This window comes from Dipodomys merriami, unplaced genomic scaffold (assembly GCF_024711535.1).
Source record: "Dipodomys merriami isolate MVZ:Mamm:240054 unplaced genomic scaffold, mDipMer1.0.p SCAF_343, whole genome shotgun sequence".
Lineage (NCBI taxonomy): Eukaryota > Metazoa > Chordata > Mammalia > Rodentia > Heteromyidae > Dipodomys > Dipodomys merriami.
The window spans coordinates 417399-436473 of NW_027204971.1; the positions used below are offsets into that span (position 1 = coordinate 417399).

At 32.8% G+C, this 19075-nt stretch overlaps 2 pseudogenes; one reads left to right on the forward strand and one right to left on the reverse strand.

Annotated features, from left to right (window-relative positions):
• The first annotated feature begins 14973 nt into the window (after positions 1-14973).
• LOC138803603 (ankyrin repeat domain-containing protein 49 pseudogene) lies at positions 14974-15635 on the forward strand (annotated as a pseudogene).
• Positions 15636-16326: 691 nt separating this feature from the next.
• On the reverse strand, positions 16327-16423 carry LOC138803611 (U6 spliceosomal RNA; annotated as a pseudogene).
• Between the last annotated feature and the right edge of the window lie 2652 nt (positions 16424-19075).

Consider the following 19075-nt stretch of genomic DNA (forward strand, 5'->3'; position numbering starts at 1 on the left):
AATATTGTATAGTTTGATAACATTCCAGTTGATGTCTGACAAAGAAAGAGGTAATTCAAATTAGCAACCAAAATGTTCATTTTTAAAGGTAATACACATAGAATAATATTTACTATACCAATACAGTGAAATTATATTTTATGTAGCTCATTTTTAACTTAATTTTATTGTCAAGGTGATATATAGAAGGGGTTGCAGTAATTGTAAGGTATTGAATAAATAACATGTCAAAATTTTTACCCCCTCCCTCATTTTTCTCACTTTTCCTTCACCCCAATACCACTCACAAATTGTAATGTAAATTTCCAACATATTGTCCTGTGACTATTGCTACTGCATTGGTTTGCCTTTTGTCCTTTGTCTCGCCATTTTATTGTTCTGCTTCGCTTGCCAAATGAAGATAAATGTATATACAATACACAGGATACTGAATCCAAATACAACAATGGACAAACCATATGGGAAAACACAAAAGAAAAAAGAAATCACATAGTACATTAAAAACAACAACCACAAAGACAAACCTCTCTTTCCATATCTAGGAGTTTATTTTGCTCAGCATCATTTTATATGGTCATTTATACATAGCTACTGATTCATTCTGCTCATCTGCTAAGACTATCAGATATTTCCTAGTTATTACAAATGAGGGAAACCATGAAATCTGTTTCTTTGTGTCTTGCTTATTTTTTTAGTAGGATTTTTCCAATTCTTTCCATTTCCTTATGAATAGGAAGCATAGAAGTACTCCGTACATATTTAAACCACATTTTGTCAATTCATTCATCTACTAAGTGGCATATTGTTTTAAAACATGATTGCATGTAAGTATCACTTAAGGTCATTCAAAAATGACAGATGCTGCCTCAACAGATATACTAATATCATGATTTCTATGTAAGATAGTATTTTATGGTGGTACAAATGTTGAGATATAGGATGAGTCTAATGTATATCTTGCGTGAATTAGCCAGGAAGATATCCAATATCATGTAGGATAAAAATGGTAGTAACAAAATGTTTCCCTTGAGAAAGGTATAGGAGGCTGCCAGAAGTATGAAGTAGTTCAGATAAATTTGAAGAATTTAGAAGGGCAAGCTCAACTATGTCTCTTTAAATAATAATTATGTAAGTGGAAGGGCAAAAAAATGGTAAGAGAAGAAAATAACTGACAGCAGATCATTATCCCAAGTTAGAGTACAAAAAGACATAATCTAAAACTTCCAAGTTAAAGAGATACCAATATAATACGTCCCACTTAATTTAGGTACATGCAAAATATTTACTTGGCTTTTCCCTACTTAAATGCTCCAAAATAAATGAACACTTACAAGAAAAGTTATGTTATTGCCATTGTTTCAACACTAACTGTGATCAGCCCTCTTTTTCTCACTTTGCACTTGGTAAATTGATGACGTTGTGGCTGATTAGAGTCAAAATTAGGGCCTTCTACTTGTACAATTATCCCAGAACAGTTTAAAGCAGTTTTCCGCCCAAGATATCCAACTATATTGTCTGAACCTGTACTTTGAACACACCCTCACACCTGAGCACATTATTTGAAATTATACTTTAGCTTTTCTTGGAACATTCTACTTTGTGCCTTTGTCTTCTTTGCACATTCCTTTTGAGTTCATAGTTGCTCTATTTCCATTTCATCTATACAAACTGCTAAGAACATTGTTCAACTACCACTTCTTGTTTGTACACGCCCAGTCTATGTATGAAGGTACTTTGTCCATGTTAAGCAATAGGGTAATACTCAACCCTATGCCCACATTAAAGGATGTAGAATTTAAAGCATTTTGAGACAGTGATATTAGAATTGAAAGGCTCCTTAGGGACATTTTCATGGAGTTCATTAGTTTACCCAGAAGAAATATATATATCCACAAAATTTGGAGCTAATTAGTAAGTATCCAAATTAACATTAGATCCTAGATGTTGTGTTAATACAAGTCACGATTGTCTTATTGTTAAATCAGAATCCTTCACTACTTGACAATGTGTATGAGAAAGTGAAAGAAAAGCATTAAAGCAAAAGTTCTTATCTTGTTAGGCATTTAATCCTCGTGGTGAGAGTAATGTCTGAATTTTTCCATTCAATAAAAGCTTGAAGTTTATAAGAACATTTTCCTACGTATAAGAACTTGTGTCAGGTTGGTTGACAGTGTTATTTTAGCATGGAGATATACCTAACAAGATTTAGATTTCAATAGTGTATATGGCAGTTATGATGTGTCAATTGCTATTGAGGCATTTTCTATTCTAAAGAGGAATCAATTCCAGGAGTCTTCAGTCACATCATTAAAGTTGTATATTCAACCTAATACTTGGTGTTACTTGTCCTACATTTATAATGAGTAGGCTGATAAGATATCCAAACGTATCTATATATATTTCAATAAAATCCCAAAATGATATGCATAGATGGGTCACTAATTGGAACTGTAGGACAAATTAGGCTTTTTTGTGCTGTAGTTCAATCTATAATCTCCTAGCTAAATAAAGTTTTCAAAAATATTCACAGAATACCACTAAGAAAAGTTCATGACAGTTATATCTGTATAATATTTCTAAGGTCAGGATTAAAGCATTTGTTCCCAACATTTAGAATCAACAGGATCTGTTGAATTAATCGATCCAGAATTTTGTCCACACATTCACATCTCAACATTTTATCAATATAACTTTCACCAAAACACTGATCTTATTGAACTTGTCTATGTTCTTTTACTTTTCAAATCCAAATAGTAGGTTTCCTTCAATATCTTCCTGAAAATTCTTTCCTTCCTTTTCTTCTGTAAATCTGTGTTTATTCCTTTTTTGTTTCCTTATTTATCACTTTCCTCCAATCTTGTCCACTCTGGTACTCACATTCTTCACACTTTCGTCAGAACATTCCTTTTCCTCTTCCCTTTAATAATGTCCCTGATTTTATTATTTTTCATATTCATGGTTATGAATATTTTGATGATGTCCAAACAGACCTATCTTTGCATCTGTTTAACATAAATCTTAGAACTATCAGAGAGTTTTTTCCTTTAAATCCATCTTTATCACCAAGATAAATCCATCTAAATCCATCCTTATCACCAAGAATGTAACTAACACAGTTAGGAGACAGAGATGTGGAAAAACTTTAGATTTCCTCTTACCCTACCTCCATCCATTAGATAAGATGAATGATCAAGATTTTCTCAGTTTCTGTCACTAATGTAATTTCTATGTACTTCTTTTTATGACCCTGACACACCAGCCTATTGCAAATACCCATCACCAGTCACTCAGTCCTAAACCAACTGTTTACTAAGTATGCATTTCTCCCCAGTCTTTTCATATTGGTCCTCTCCATCACCCAATGAGTCTCCTTGTAAGCACACAGAGTGAAGAACTCAGACAAAAATTCTAGTATCATTAATTACTCACAACATTGAATGTTGGTCTTACATTTAATGGATGTAATCTGCCAGAAATATTGAAGAATATATTTGTTGACTTCTAGCTTTTCATATTGGTCCTCTCTATCACCCAATGAGTCTCCTTGTAAGCACACCGAGTGAATAACTCAGACAAAAACTCTAGTACCATTAATTACTCACAACATTGAATGTTGGTCTTACATTTAATGGATGTAATCTGCCAGAAATATTGAAGAATATATTTGTTGACGTCTAGAGCAAGGAAAAAGAAAGTAAACAGTCAATACATTTTCTACCTTAGCTTACAAATAAGGAAAGTGTCAAATTCAGTTTGTTGGTATAAAGTCAGAAATAGTTTTATGCAGAAATAAAAATAAATTTTAACTCCTGGCTCTGCAGCTTGTGTCCTTTTATGGTAACTGCAGAAATGTAAGTAGTATTATGTAAATTGTGTCATGTATTTACAGCTGTAATGAAGAACATACTCTTAATATATCATTTGAAAACATTGGTTATTGAATGGTATCTATATGAGAATGTTATTTGAACTAATCACACTAAGTTGAAACCTACATCTTAGTCCATCAAAATGTGGAAATAAACGATTTTATTTATAAGAAAATAATACCACCAAGAACAGTGAGTGTATATACATTAGAAAGACTGCTGGAATAACATTAGGGTTTTTACTGTCTGTACCTGTTTATGTGATTGTAATTCTTGATATTCAAACTCTCCTTTTGTTATTCTGTTTTGTTTTGTTTTGTTTTGTTTGGTTCGTCATGGGGCCTGGACTCTTGGCCTGGCACTGTCCCTCAGCTCTTCGCTCAATGCACTCTACCACTTGAGCAACAGTGCCACTTCCCGCTTTTTCTGCTTATGTGGTGCTGAGGAATCAAACCCAGAGCCTCATGTAGACAAGGGCAGCACTCTGCCACTGAGCCACCTTCCCAGCCCTCCTCCTCTTATTCTTATTGTATGTAATCCAACGCTGTTTATAACTATGCATTCAATGTGGGAAATCCAGCTTCAAAGATATCTACGTATTTTTTTTTTCCTTTTCAATCACAACATCGTCATTATCAGACTACACTGTGGTCATCATCCTCCCCATCAAAATTATTATTAGCAACATAAGTGCTAATTATTGAACATCAGATATGTGTCTATGATTTTATTATTTGTCTTTTGATTAATAATTTTAATGTTACCACTGTGCATTAATTCATATTGAAATTTTGAACAAATAAACAAAAAACCTAAACCATATCAGGTAGTTTGACTATGTGCTTATAACAAATTATGGAATAGATTTTTTGAAGCATTGCAATTTCCTAATCAGTATGAATTAACTTCCTTTCTTCCCCTAACTACAATCAAATATTTAAGAGTTTGGGCAGAACCTTTTCAAGTAATATACTGTAAATGTTACTATAATATCATGTGTATATCTAAAATTCCCTTGAAAGTAATAAACTCTACTTTCTATTGAAATATTAGTTATTTTATTCTAGAAAACTTTTAGAAAAATAGACTGTATATCTTTGAAATGAAAAAGGTCAAAAATAGTCGCATATAATTTTTAGAGTGAGTCTGTCTTCTCTCTCTCTCTATATATGTATATCTGTCTTCTCTCTCTATATATAAATGTTATGTGTAGAATAGTATATTTTCAGAGAATATTTGTCCTCAGAAATATATACATATATCTAAATTTATGTGTAGAATGATATACATTTTAGTGAAACAAGTATCTTCAAATAGAATTAAAATTTAAAAAAACTTCATGAAATCAAGTGCCGGTAACTCACCCTTATAATAAGAGCTAGTCTGGGTGCTGAGATCTTAGAATTGTTTCCGAAACTAGCCCAGACAGAAAAGTACTTGTTAGATTCTTATCTCCAATTAACCACTAAAAACAACACCCACAACAAAAAATGTAGCAAGCACATTAATTTCACAAAAGCATCTTTTAACTGCTGTGAACATTTCTTAGAAACATGAATACATACCCCTGGAAAATGTTAAGTAAAAAAGTATAGAACATTTACGTCCATGTTAAAGACATGATTATTTAGATTGTTTAAAATATTTAGGTAATGATTAGAAGTTAAGAATAATGATAGGTACGTCATATATTGGGACTGATTTTTTTATTCTAATTTACAATAGTAATAAAATGATATTTATAATGATTATATAAAATTACTCTTGCTTGGTATTTGAATTATCATAAGTGATAAATATTTTTAAATGATTTCCAAAGCAAAGGAGTATCAATTCTTTTGTAATTTCAAAACAATTAAGAAAATGATTTCAAGGCTGGTTCACTCTAAGTCTGTATTTGTTTTTTTTGTTCTAGTTTTCCTATGTTAGTAGAAATTAAAATTCCAAAAATGTAATGGATATTGGCATTTAGGAAGATCTTCACATACACTAATATTGGATTCCCTTCAGTGGAATTATTTTATTTCATTTGTTACTTTCACAAATAAATCAAGATGATTGTGTATTTTGTTATTTTCACTGCTTTTGTTTCTTATCTTGAGAATACGTTTTTCCTAGAAAACTAGAGATAAGCAATTGGATTGAGCATGTAACATATGACTTTCATAAAATGCAGATGCATAGATTTGTGTCTTTTGTCATTTGCTAAAAGTTTCTTCCAGAAAAGTTTCTCAATTACTTAGAAGTTTTACCCCTTCCCCTCCACAATTATACCGACATCAACTACAGTGAAAGCAGGGGTTATGCTGTGGGGGAGGGACATACAAAGCAACAAAGAAATAATCATAAATGTGTTAGAAACAATCGTACGAAAGAAAAGAAAACATTTGAATACCTACCTTAGGGTTCATTTCCCTAACATCACCTTATCTGGCCTTTTCTGCTTGACTCAGACATATACTAGATATTGCAAATAAGGGAAACCATGGGAAAACAATAGGGATACAGGTGGACTCATTTTAACAATGAGATGTAAAAGTCGTTATGTTGAAAAATGAACTTTACAACTTTGGGGGGGAACAGGGAGGATTGGGTGGGGGGACAGGGGGAGGATGGGAAGGGAGAGGAAGGAGAAACAAAGGGGGAGGCTACAATGCTTGATAAGAAATGTACTCATTATCTTGCCCAGGTAATTGTAACCCATCTGTACAGTATTTTCACAATAAAAAATAATAAAAAAATTACTTAGAATTGATGCATAATTCCTAGGTATTCCAGTTATCACATATACTTTTGGATTGAGTTATCTCTGTATAAATCCAAACCGCCAAAATACCCTCAAAATAAACAGAAATCACATCTTTGTTTTAAATGCAGTAGTTTACAAAGAGTTTTTAGCCAACACCAAAACATCTTTTTAGCTATTCTGCATTTTGTGTGAAGAAGTTTTAACAATAGTTTTTTTTTCCTGACATGCAATTCACTTACAATATATTATCTCCTTTTATTGTATACATTTTAGTGCTTTGGAAGTGAATTGTGCCTTCATAGGTTTTCAAAGCCCGATTTTCACAAACTTGCATTCCTTCAAATAGAAATGCTGTAAATTTTAGAACAGACATTAAAAATAGATATAAAATTCAGTTACAGGAATTTGCCCAGCATACATCCTCTATAGTGTGTCTTTTCCAAATTTGTTTTTTGCGGATCATTTCCAGGGTCTCACACATACTATTCAAGTTCACTGTCAATTAACTACATTCTCTATCCAAAAAAGTTTTTTACTTCTGTTTAATACATTCATAGAAGTGTAATGCCTGGATCCTATAAAAATTCTCTTTCACCTTTTGAAGACTTGAAATCTTATTTGCTAAAATGATTGTAGTTTTATACAAATCGATCACTATCAGAAGTATATCAATTTCTCCACAAATGCATTACTATATTTTGTGTCCTCTTTTTATATTATGGACTTATTAGTGAGTTTTTATTACTTCTTAGACACTAAAAAGGAGCTTATTTCATATGCTCCTCCTATTGACTATTAATTTGCATATGTTATTTAACGAAATATACTATTCAGGAAAAAATTTATATAGAATTAGAAGATATAAAAATACTTAAGTTTCAGGGGCTGGGAAGGTGGCTCAGTGGTAGAGCGATGCCTTGCATGCCTGAGGCCCTGGGTTCGATTCCTTTGCATCACATAAGCAAACAAAAAGCTGGAAGTTGCTCTGTGGCTCAAGTGGTAGAGCGCTCTGTGGCTCAAATGGTAGAGCGCTAGCCTTGAGCTGAAGAGCTGAAGGACAGGGCCCAGGCCCAGAGTTCAGGGCCCACAACCGGACCCCTCCCAAAAAAACACTTAAGTTTCAGAATCATTGTAGCATTAACATTGTAGCATTAACAAATATATGCCCTCTATCTGTTGGATATGGTTTCGTTTCTGTTATAGTGTCCTTTGAATTATGAAAGGTTATCACTTGATATAATCAAGTTCTTGCTTCTCTTTAGCTACTAATGTTTTCCATGTCAAATTTTTAGAAACCTTTACTAATCCGATGTCATGAATATTTACTTTTATGTTTTACAGGTTTTTACATCTCACATTTAGTTTGATAATCATTCTTTATAAGGTTTCAGGTAGGCCAGGTGCCGGTGGCTCACGCCTGTAATCCTAGCTACTGAGGAGGCTGAGATCTGAGGATGGTGGTTTAAAGCTATCCTGGGCAGGAAAGTCCATGAGAATCTTATCTCCAATAAACCACTAGAAAACTGGCAGTTTTGCTGTTGCTCAAGCGGTAGAGTGCTCACTTTGAGCTGAAGAGCACATGGACAACTCCCAAGCCCAGAGTTCAAACCCCATGACCGACATACATACACACAAACAAAGGATTGAGGTAATATTCTAAGATCATTCTTTAAATCTAGAGAGGCAATAGTGCCAATACAACCATTTAAGATTCTGTTTTTATTTCATAAAGTCTCATAGCATCCTTTTCATTATCTGTGGAACATAAAACTAAGAATTTATTTTTGAAAAATCTGTTACCTTCTTCTATGCGTCTGTTCTTATAATAGAACTAGGTTATCTTCACTAAACATGGTAATACGATTCAAAGCTTGTATGAAGGTTCAAGCTACACCATTTTACAAGATTGTTATGAATTCCTTGAATTTACATACGGTATTATTGAGCAGGTGGACCAATATTCTCCAGAGATATCTGGATGTTTGATAGTCACTCATATTTCGCACATTGTGGAAACACAAACCCCTGATATTATATATAGATAAATGTCTTTAGAGATTGCTCAAAGCAACTAAAATTAATTTAGGAATGAGTTAAGCTTTAGATAACATTATAGCATAATAAAGCTGAATGATAACGACTTGAGCTGTACTGCAGAAGAGAGAGAGATGGGGAAGAATGGTGGATCACATAGGAGCTGTATGTCATTGGTATTGTTTCAAAAAACAGAAAGACTTCAGAGAAGAGAAGGAGAAAAATAAAGTGTTCTGAATCAAGTTTCTTTTTAATCCACCTGATAGTTTGGACTGAAAGTCAGATAACATGGAAAAAATAAAATAGAAAACAAAGCATTGTATAGAGCTGTTACAATGTAAAAAAGTTGTAATAGGAATATAATTCATTTCCAAAGAAATAAGAGAAAGAATAAAACTAACAGTTGCTAATGTGGATAGAAGATGGATCACATTTTATCATATATAATTTTGAAAAGCATACTAGGAATGAAAATTTTAAAAAGTCATAACTTAAAACACAAATTGTATTATAACTAGACAGTATAGTTCAGTGATAAAACTTTGGCCTAACATATGTGAAACAATTGTGTGATCTCCCAAGCATTACAAAGTACACACAAAGCACACACACACAAAACCCACATAAACACACACACACATAGCACATACACACATTTGGAATACTGTTATTATCATATTAAACAGAGGAAATTATCACAAACAGTAAAAGTATTTTAATATATGAAATCATAATATTGCTCATACTATTTAAAAGTTTAGTAGAAATAAAAGTCACAAGATACTTGGATTCTTATAGATTAAGTAAATTGAAAATTAAGAAATAAAAGACATGAGAAATTTGCAAACAAGTTTTAAATAATAAACATTTTGAAACATGTATACTTTTATTTTGATAAAAGATTGATGTTACTGGTGTTTTAACTCAAGATTTAGTATATGATAACCAGGTGCTTTATATCTTGCTAGGCATGGCTATATCTCTAATCATTTCACTCTGGAAATTTTATGATAAGGTCTCATATTTTCCCAGTCTCTCCCGAATTGCAAACCCTATTTACACTTCCCACCATAGTTAGAAAATGGAAACTACAAATCACTATGCCCAGCTCAGTTTTTTTTTTAATTCAAGTATAAATATTTCCAAAAAGTGACCATGTAATGCAGCCTTTTTTATTAAGTATGTGCTTCTTGAAAATACAGTATTCATTACCTGAACAAATATGTTTAGAACTTTAAGAAATTAAATTTATTTAAATTCATCAACCATATAAAATTTAAGAAAATAATTTTTAAATATTCACATGTTAACTATTTTGAAAGCAAAAAATATATCTCTGAATAATTTACATGTGTTAAAATTATGCAAAACTAAATTAACTAATCTTACAACTCTGAAAAAAGAATTACCCTAAAGAAACAAAAGAAAATAATTAAGTTCAAAATTTAGAAAATAAAATGAAGTGTACTCTTTAGTTGACTTAAATAACTGTAAGCCCTCTGTATATCAATTTTATAATAAAAAATGCATGAAGAAAGAAAAATACCCATTGGTCAATCTCGACAGGAAAAGCATCAGTAGTTTTATTTTTTGAGTGTGCAAAAAAATCAATGGAAGCGATAAATATGTTCCTTCCATAATAAATGTACTCATTACTTTATTTAGGTAGCTGTATCCCCTCTGTAAATTACCTTTACAATAAAATTAAATTGAAATTAAAAATAAACTAAATAATATACCAATTAAGAATTCATAGAGAGCTAGGAAGGTGGCTCAGTGGTAGAACTCTTGCTTTGCATGTTTGAGTCCCTGGGTTCAATTCCTCAGCATCACATAAACAGAAAAAAAAACTGGAAGTGGCGCTGTGGATCAAGTGGTCGAGTGCTAGCCTTGAACTAGCCTTGAGGAACAGCACCCAGGCCCAGAATTCAGGTCCCATGATCCGACACCCTCCCCCCCCCCAAAAAAAAAACAGAATTACTAGAAACCATTGGTTTAAAACTTTTTAAAAAACTGCCCTAAGTACCCAAGTAATAAAATTTGATGATACTATTTAAATACTTCAACTTCAGCAGAGAAGCCAAAAGTTTAAAAACTGTTACAAAGTAAATTAATAAATCTGAATATATTACTATTAATAATAGTCATAAGATGAATTTATAGTGGTAGTCAAATAGGTAAGAAATGAGGCAATTTGCCATTCGTTTGATTTAATATGTGAGAAAGAATTTTCTAGGTTTCTTAAAATATATAATCAGTTTAATGAAGAAACTATTCTGTCACATGATATGATAATTAGATGAAGCTGATATTAGAGCAAAGAGCAGATTGTACTAAGTTTTTGCATGTTAAAGTATATGCTTATTTTGGTTGTGGGAAATTGTGTTCAACTTGGGTATTGTTTTTGTAGAGTGGTGTCATATCAGTGGTTAATTTTAGGATAGGGGTTCCCTTTCAAAAGAACATGCATCTGATCTGACTTTTTAACCTTCTCATTATCAAGGGCATAAGAGTTGCACACCAAATTGTCTTGCTTCCTAACCTGGCTGGCCTGGATTCGGCAGCCCTTCCAATCTTAACCTGTAGATAGTGCAGGATGGTAGAAATGATCCAATGCACCCAACTATAGATTGAGAAAGAAGTCCACTAAACTTTTGGCCTGGGTTCTGTTCTCAAGCCTCCTCAGTAGTTAAGAGTTCAGACATATATATGACTTAGGCATATGAACACCTCAGGACAAGAATAAAAAAGCAGTGAAGTATAGAGGACAGGCCGAATTTTAACTAGCTACTTGGGGGCTGAGTAAGATTAGCTAGCTACTCTGGAGGCTGAGATATGAAGACCACTATTCAAAGCCAGTCCAATCATGAAAATACATGCAATTATCTCCAAAAAACCAGAAGTGGAACAATGGCTCAAGTGGTAAGCCACTATCCTTGGACAAAGAAGCTTAGGGATGATGAATGAATAAATGAGCACTTGCACATATGCATGCGTGTATACACGTGCATGTACACACACACACACACACACACACACACACACACACACACACACACATGAGTATTTCAATGCGAAGTTCTTTTTTTTACCTTGCTGTACCCTATTTCCCTGTATTAGTTTACAAATTAACAAAATCAGCTAAGCACCTATTTACATAGAACTCATCATGTTTCTCTAAAGTAAACTCTCTTTTTAGAAGCATGCTTTTATTTGACCCATATGTAAACTATTCAGGAGTTTGATTCTTCTCCCTCAATTCTGTAGAATTAGATGATTGTTTAGCTTCACCCTAGCAATACAATTTTGTGAAATCTTGCATCAAGCAACGTATTTCTTTCACTAGAACGCAAGCCTCTGTCAAACAATTAATAATAGGTTTTTCTTCTCTTTGCTTGCATTTGTAGTTTTATTATCTTCATAGATTTTATGATGATCTGTCTGTGCATGGCAAAGACTGCTGTGAAAATAAAAAAACCCGTCACAGCACTTATCATTTATGTACCATCCATAGATATGAAGATGTTTAAATATTACTGAAATTGCTTTGTAATAAATCATGTTCACCTTGACTATCATGAAAAAGAAGAATTGGTTTCTCAGCATTTTAGGTAAGAACTTGATTGAAAGAAACAAAAGTACAAGTGAGGAACAACTCAACACATACATTCAAATGAAACAACACAACCCAAGAAAACAAATTAATTCAGTAGTCAAGAACCTACAGGAAATGCAAAGTCTTAAAAAAACATCAGCTATCACAAACTTATGAAAATCCTGACTACATGGGAGTCTACTCTTGAGAGGATAGAGGTTAAAGCCCAGACTGGACAAAAAAATCAGTACACAATGCCATGCACCTGTTATTCTAAATTCCAGGAAGAATAACATAACATGGACTGAGCCCAAGGTCATACACAAGGATCTGAAAAATAATCAGGATAATTTAGCGCTGGGGACATGACAAAGTGGTAAGAACACCCATTTATGGGGCACAAGACACTCAATTCAAACTCTAATATTTGGGTATTAAAGTAAAAAGCTATTATTTTAAATAATTGGAATAATTGTAAGATTTGAATATTTGAGTGGAAAAATGCATGAGAGAGATAGAATGAACCCACGTTCTAATGCTTTCACCTTAAGTGAAAATATTTTATGGTACTTCAGACAAAACAGAGTTACCTTGCAAATGAGCATGGTTGTGCATTTGGGTGATGGAAATACTTTAATTACACAGGTGTAAATTAAATAGATTTTATTTGGGTAGATTGTACTTCCTAAACTATGAACCTGGATGATATCCCTGAGATTTTTCTCTCAAGGCTACCACTCTACTATTTGAACCACAGTTCCAATTCTGATTTTCTGTTGATTGTTTGGTGATAAGAGGCTCCTGGACATTCTTGCCCAGGATGGCTTCAAACTATGATTGTCAGATCTCAGCCTCCCGAGTAACCAGGATGCCAGGCATGAGCCATCGATAGTTTTAATAATTTAGTAAATTGTACAGTTACTGAAATTATATATTATCATATAACCTGCATAATATATGTGTGTATGTATATATCAATGCATACGGATAGAAATATTTAGCATATTTTTGTATGTACAGTACATTTATGAAATCATCCATTATAAAATAAAATGGAAAAAAGTTAATAAGGAGCAAAACAAAGGAAATTATCACATGTTTCTTGTTGTTGAATGGAATAAGAATTCAAGAATCAGGTTGGGAAAATCATCTCTACGTTAACAAAATGGATAAGAGCTATTAATTCCAATCCATCTATTTGCCCATGTTGTGCAACCTCACACATGAGTGTCAAAATCAAACCACACTTTTTGCCTATGCTTTTAACTCACCTGATATAATTTACAGGTTAGATGAAGTAATCAAATAAAGATTAAAATAATATTATGTGAGGCTATGAATTAGAGCTGAACATGATTTTAAATATGATAATAGCTAATTAAGTTGCATATTTCTTACGTTTACTCTGTCATGTCCCTCATTCCCACAATAGGAAAGTACATAGAAGGTTCTCACTAAATTATATGTACAATTATGAAAAAATGTTTTGAAAGAATATGGGCACAGTGATGTTTTAGCTTATTGAGACCTGTAGGGGTAAGTGTAGGGGTAAGTGTGTTTTTGAGGACTTGCAATACATTGTGATGAAGATGAAGGGAAGGATGTTCTTATTATGGAAAACTGGATAGAGTATTGCTCCCACAAAGGAAGTGATGAATTATTCCAAAACGTAACATTAAAATCACTTTCACAATCATGTTCACTGCTGCACTATTCACTGTAGCCAAGTTACAGAAACAGCCCAGATGCCCTTTGGCAGAGTGATGATTAGAGAAAGAGTGGCACATATACACAATTGGATTGAACCCATCCATTTTGAAGACTGTTACATTATTTGCAACGAAATGGATAGATCTAAAAATATATTAATGGAACTGAGTCAGAGCCATATTTGGAAGCTAGAAATTTATACAAGTTTACACAAAAATATTAACCAAAGCATGTTATTTGCAGAGGAGTATTTCAAAGGCGTAATTTCTTATAAAATTGAACTTTACTCCAACAAAATGAATACCAGGAAACTATCACTTGGAATATGTGAGTGGAAGTCAAAAGGAAGGAATAAAGAGAGTTATGGAGGAGGAGCCTGAAGGTATAATATTCAATACAGATAGTATGAAACTAGAAAAAATTAAAATGGGGTGAGGTTTGGAAGGGTGTGGAAAAGTTATATAAAGATCCATTTTACTTTAAAAAACTGATATGTTGAATGAAAATTCCCTTGTACAAGTATTTAAGATAATAAGAATATAATTAAAAACAATGGAGACATCTGATCTTAAATTCTATTTCCATCTCTTTTAAAAAATAAATTTATTTGCTCTATAATTTGATGAGAGGGATGGATTTTGTGGGTAGCTAAATCATTGCACATCTGTCTCTCTCTTCCTCTCTCCCTTTCATGGTTCTTATAAGTAATATGATTGCTCCATAATTATCATAATTTATTTTGCTTTTATATTTTTGGTTGCATCATTTCACTTTCTGCTCTGCCATATCCCAATTCATTTACATAGAAGACATTATTTCCTGTTTTCTCATTCTTAGAATAAGCTGCACAAAAGAAAACACTGGTCCTCATTTTCAGTCTGTACCTTTAAATACGGAGGAAAATCTTTCCTCTGCTCTCTACCAATTCCCTACTCTCCAGTTAGAATAATTTAGAATAGTAAAAATGAAAAAAGAGAAAATAAATAATAGTGAAAAAAACAGATGCAGCAAATTCACCAGATTTTTCTGACCATTTCATCCAATGTGAACTATTGGGGAAATACATGGACAGCTCATTCTCACTGGCACTCAAAGTCTCTGGTTAGGCAATTCTGATGAAGTTGAGGAACAAGATGAAAAAGTGAGAAATGGTATCAATTGCAAAAAAAAATGAAATAGTATCCAAGCAAATTTCTTCTTTGTTCTGCTGAAAACAATCGCTTTACTACAGTGCAGAGACTACTTTCCAAAAAGGTCACTCATGTGATTACTAGGGATGACGATGAGCATACCCCTCTTCATCGAGAAGCCTACAGTGGACACTTAGATATTGTCCATGAGTTGGTGGCTCAAGGCAGATATTCATGCAATAACTGCGAATGGCTGGACATCCCTGCACAGTACTCATACATGGAATAATAACAGAGTGGCTTCTTTATTTCATCATGATGCAGATACCAATGGCCAAGTTAAAGGCTTCTTGACCCCCATGCATCTTGCTGCTGGGAATAGATATAGCAATGATACGCTGGATCTCCTTCTATTGAACCATTATATCAAGCCAGGTCTGAAGCACAACTTGGAAGAAACTGAATTTGATATTGCCAAAAGGATAAGTATGTATCACTACCTCTTGGAAGTTGTGGAAAGCTGTACAAATTGTTCTCCTAAGTCCTAATGGATCAGTTAATTTTCTTTAATTTCAAAATTGCCACTCCATCCTATGTGACCATAGAAAATATTTTCACAATACAAAGCAACAGCAATACCTTCCTTTAAAAATTCATGTATTCCATGGTATTCTTCCAAGTGAATTGCCTGACTTTGATGTCAAAATATATTTGAGTTGTTTGTATACATCTATAATGATTTCTATAGAGTTTGTGATTTTTTAAATCAGAAAAAATTTTAATTTATCTGTTGAAATGAGTAGTACAGAAACTAAAGATATTTCTGGTGCTTGTCTGAAAAAGTATATTTTAAAATATTTAATATTCTGTTTGTATAATGTCCATAATCTATTTCATTCGCTCCTAGATATAATACTTTGAATTCGACATTGTTTTATAATACATACGTTCATTAATAAATGTGTCCTTTCAGATTGCATTCCATATAGAAACATTTTAAAATTCTTTTAATTCCTAGGTCCTTATAGAATTTTATTTCTTTGGGATAAAATGACAATGTTATTTATTTAAAAAGTTTTATAAAGGTTATGCTATGTAAAGGCCTTTCTAAAACGGTGAAGATTGAATACACTGATGTCAAACTAACTTTTATTTCTATGAATTACATATATTATTACACTTGTATATTTGTAATCAACTTTTGAATAACTGTTTTTCATTTCTTGCATCTGAAGAATGAAAAATATGGAATACTTCACAAATTTTCATATCATCCTTGTGCAAGAGGCATGTAAATCTCTGTATTGTAATTCGGGTAGACCTGCTGCTGAAGCATGTAGTATCCTATAAACTTAAGTAATCAATGATGCAATCTTAAGACAGGTATATATCCTTGGTTGCCTATTTGTAACAAGGAAACCTTATTGTTCCCAAAATTGTTATTCATCTTATTTCTGTAAAATTCTGTGTATGGTGGAAAAAACTTATGTTGTTTGTTCGATTGCTCACATTTGCAAGTTTTTGTAAATGACTATTTTAAGTCTTTTTCATTTGAAATTTGATCATACTTTGAAGCCGTTATAGATAGGTGCAAAGGTGATGGATTTTCAAGTACTTATTTATTAACTGATTTAGCTTTGTGGAGCTAATGGATTAAAAGTAAGCCTTGCTTAAGAGCTACTTCTAAATTTCTGCAGCTTAAAATTTCCCAAATGAGGTCTTGCTGGCACAAATGCCTCCTTGACCTTTCACCCTTGCTTCATGTAGGAACAGCCCAACCAGAATGTCTTACCCTGACAGCATAGATTGTCTTACTGGAGCAAAACTAATCTTAGTTACAAGGGATTATATAGAGACAAACAGTTCAGACAGAACTGTTCGGACTAGAAGGTATTTTTTCAAAATATAACTGCTTATTACACCCTACCATTTCAAAAGTAGCTAAAGCCAAGAAGGTGAAAAAATTGTTCATATGCATGATTACCTAATGTCCTGGCCTGACTACCATCCAACCAGGCAGGAAGTTACACCACTGATTTTCTATCACCAAATATATTCCATAGCTCCAGGAGAAGTCCATATGTTTCTCCTGGTTATTAGGCCTTAAATTGGTAGTGTTTTAACCACAGTGTTTCCTCTTGCCTCTAAGCTGTACATCCCCGAATGGTAAAGCTTTAGTTCTAATTCTCCCAAACAATGAGGTAGAGGCAATGGAATAATACTTTAAAACAGTTGCCTTTGATTCCCTAACCACAACGGAACAATGCAAAACATTTTCTTATTGATAATTATATATTTTATATTTATATGTGTTGATTTTATATTTCACACAGTGGATCTTACTGGAATTAATTGATAATTTGACAAATTAATTTATATTATTCCAATAAATAGATTGGAATATAAATAATCAGGATTAGAATATATATTAGAATATAAAAAGTATCAATGCAATGTTTTCGGTATAAACTTGTGATACTTTCTAAGTGTTCTTGGTCTTCTGAATTCACATGGTAAAAAAAACAATGTTGTTTTCCTCTAATCTATAAGGGATTTTACTCTGCTGCTCTGTTTATTGTTTTAACTCGCTGGTCCCAAATTGTTTTTCTCCATATTTCTGAAGCATTCCTACTGATTATACTCAAATTTTGCTGATATGATGTCTAAAAGGTATTATTCTTCTACAGGATCCATGGGTCCTAGGATCCCAGGTCCCAGTTATCTGCATCATCAGATAACTAGGGCAAAAGTTCCCACCTATGCCCATGCAACATGCCAAGAGAAAGTAATTGAAGACCCATCTCAATTTCTCATTTCTTACATTTCAGGGCCCCAATTCCTTGAAATGAAGGAATTAGCAGTGAGCAATTGGGAAATGCAAGGCAACTTAAAATGCAAGATGAAATCACAAAATGTGAAAGTACAGTAATTCAAACTTTCAATTTTCAGATGACCATGCCATATGAGTGGAAAAGACCACAAATGTCACAAGATTATTTGTAATACCGTTCTCCTAATGATTAATGAATGATTTCAGTCCAGTATCAGCAGGCTAAAAAATAGTTCCTGAACGATAGATCCATAATTGGTCTACCAATGCTAGGAATACTTGACATAGAGGTCAAATATAATTCAAAAAACATTAATTGAGAAGATCCTTAGTGTTTCAAAACACTGGTACTTCAGTAAACTTGGTTCTGTAGTATAAAAATGTTGTCATTCTCAAAGAAATGATAACCTACATTTAATCTGCTGAAAGTATATTCCTTTTCAAATAAACTTTTAAAAATCACATTTGCCAAAATAACACTTTACAAGTCATGATATTTAGTGAGGTTACTAGTATTTCAAGTGTAGGGAGCAAGTTTCAATAGAGTTGATTTATTCACCCAGCACTAATGCCAAACAGGTTCAACCATTCATTAAAGTGTAGGAATAGTACCCCCCACCATTTGTGTTTTTCAGTAGGTACCTTCAAAAATTTGTTAAATAGTTCAGCCTCCAATATTTCAAACCAAAACATTAGCTAATAAAGTAAATTTCATCACATAAGTACATTTTAAAAAGTCATGAATAGTTGCCTTATCATATGGTGTTTTATGTTTTCCCTATATGTCTAACATAGTAAGAAATATGACTTTAAGTCTTGAATATGGGTACTCATCAGAGATTTGACAAACATACAATCTGTCTTCTATTTCTATCATATTCCTCTACCGTAGTAAATTTGATATTTCTTCTTTTGCCAATACTTATAGTTAGTTGAAAATATCCCATGTAAAATAAAATAATCACACACCACTGTACAAAGCCATTTATAAAAACTGGTAGTTAGGAATACATTCTAAGCCATTTTTAAACTTTCTTGTTGACTACAGATTAATCTTCCAAATGGAGGGCAATGAAATCATGTCTAGGTGCTTCATGTCTCCAGTCTTGCAAATTGTTACTTCAGATGAATGAATTATGGAAATATAAGCTGACATCA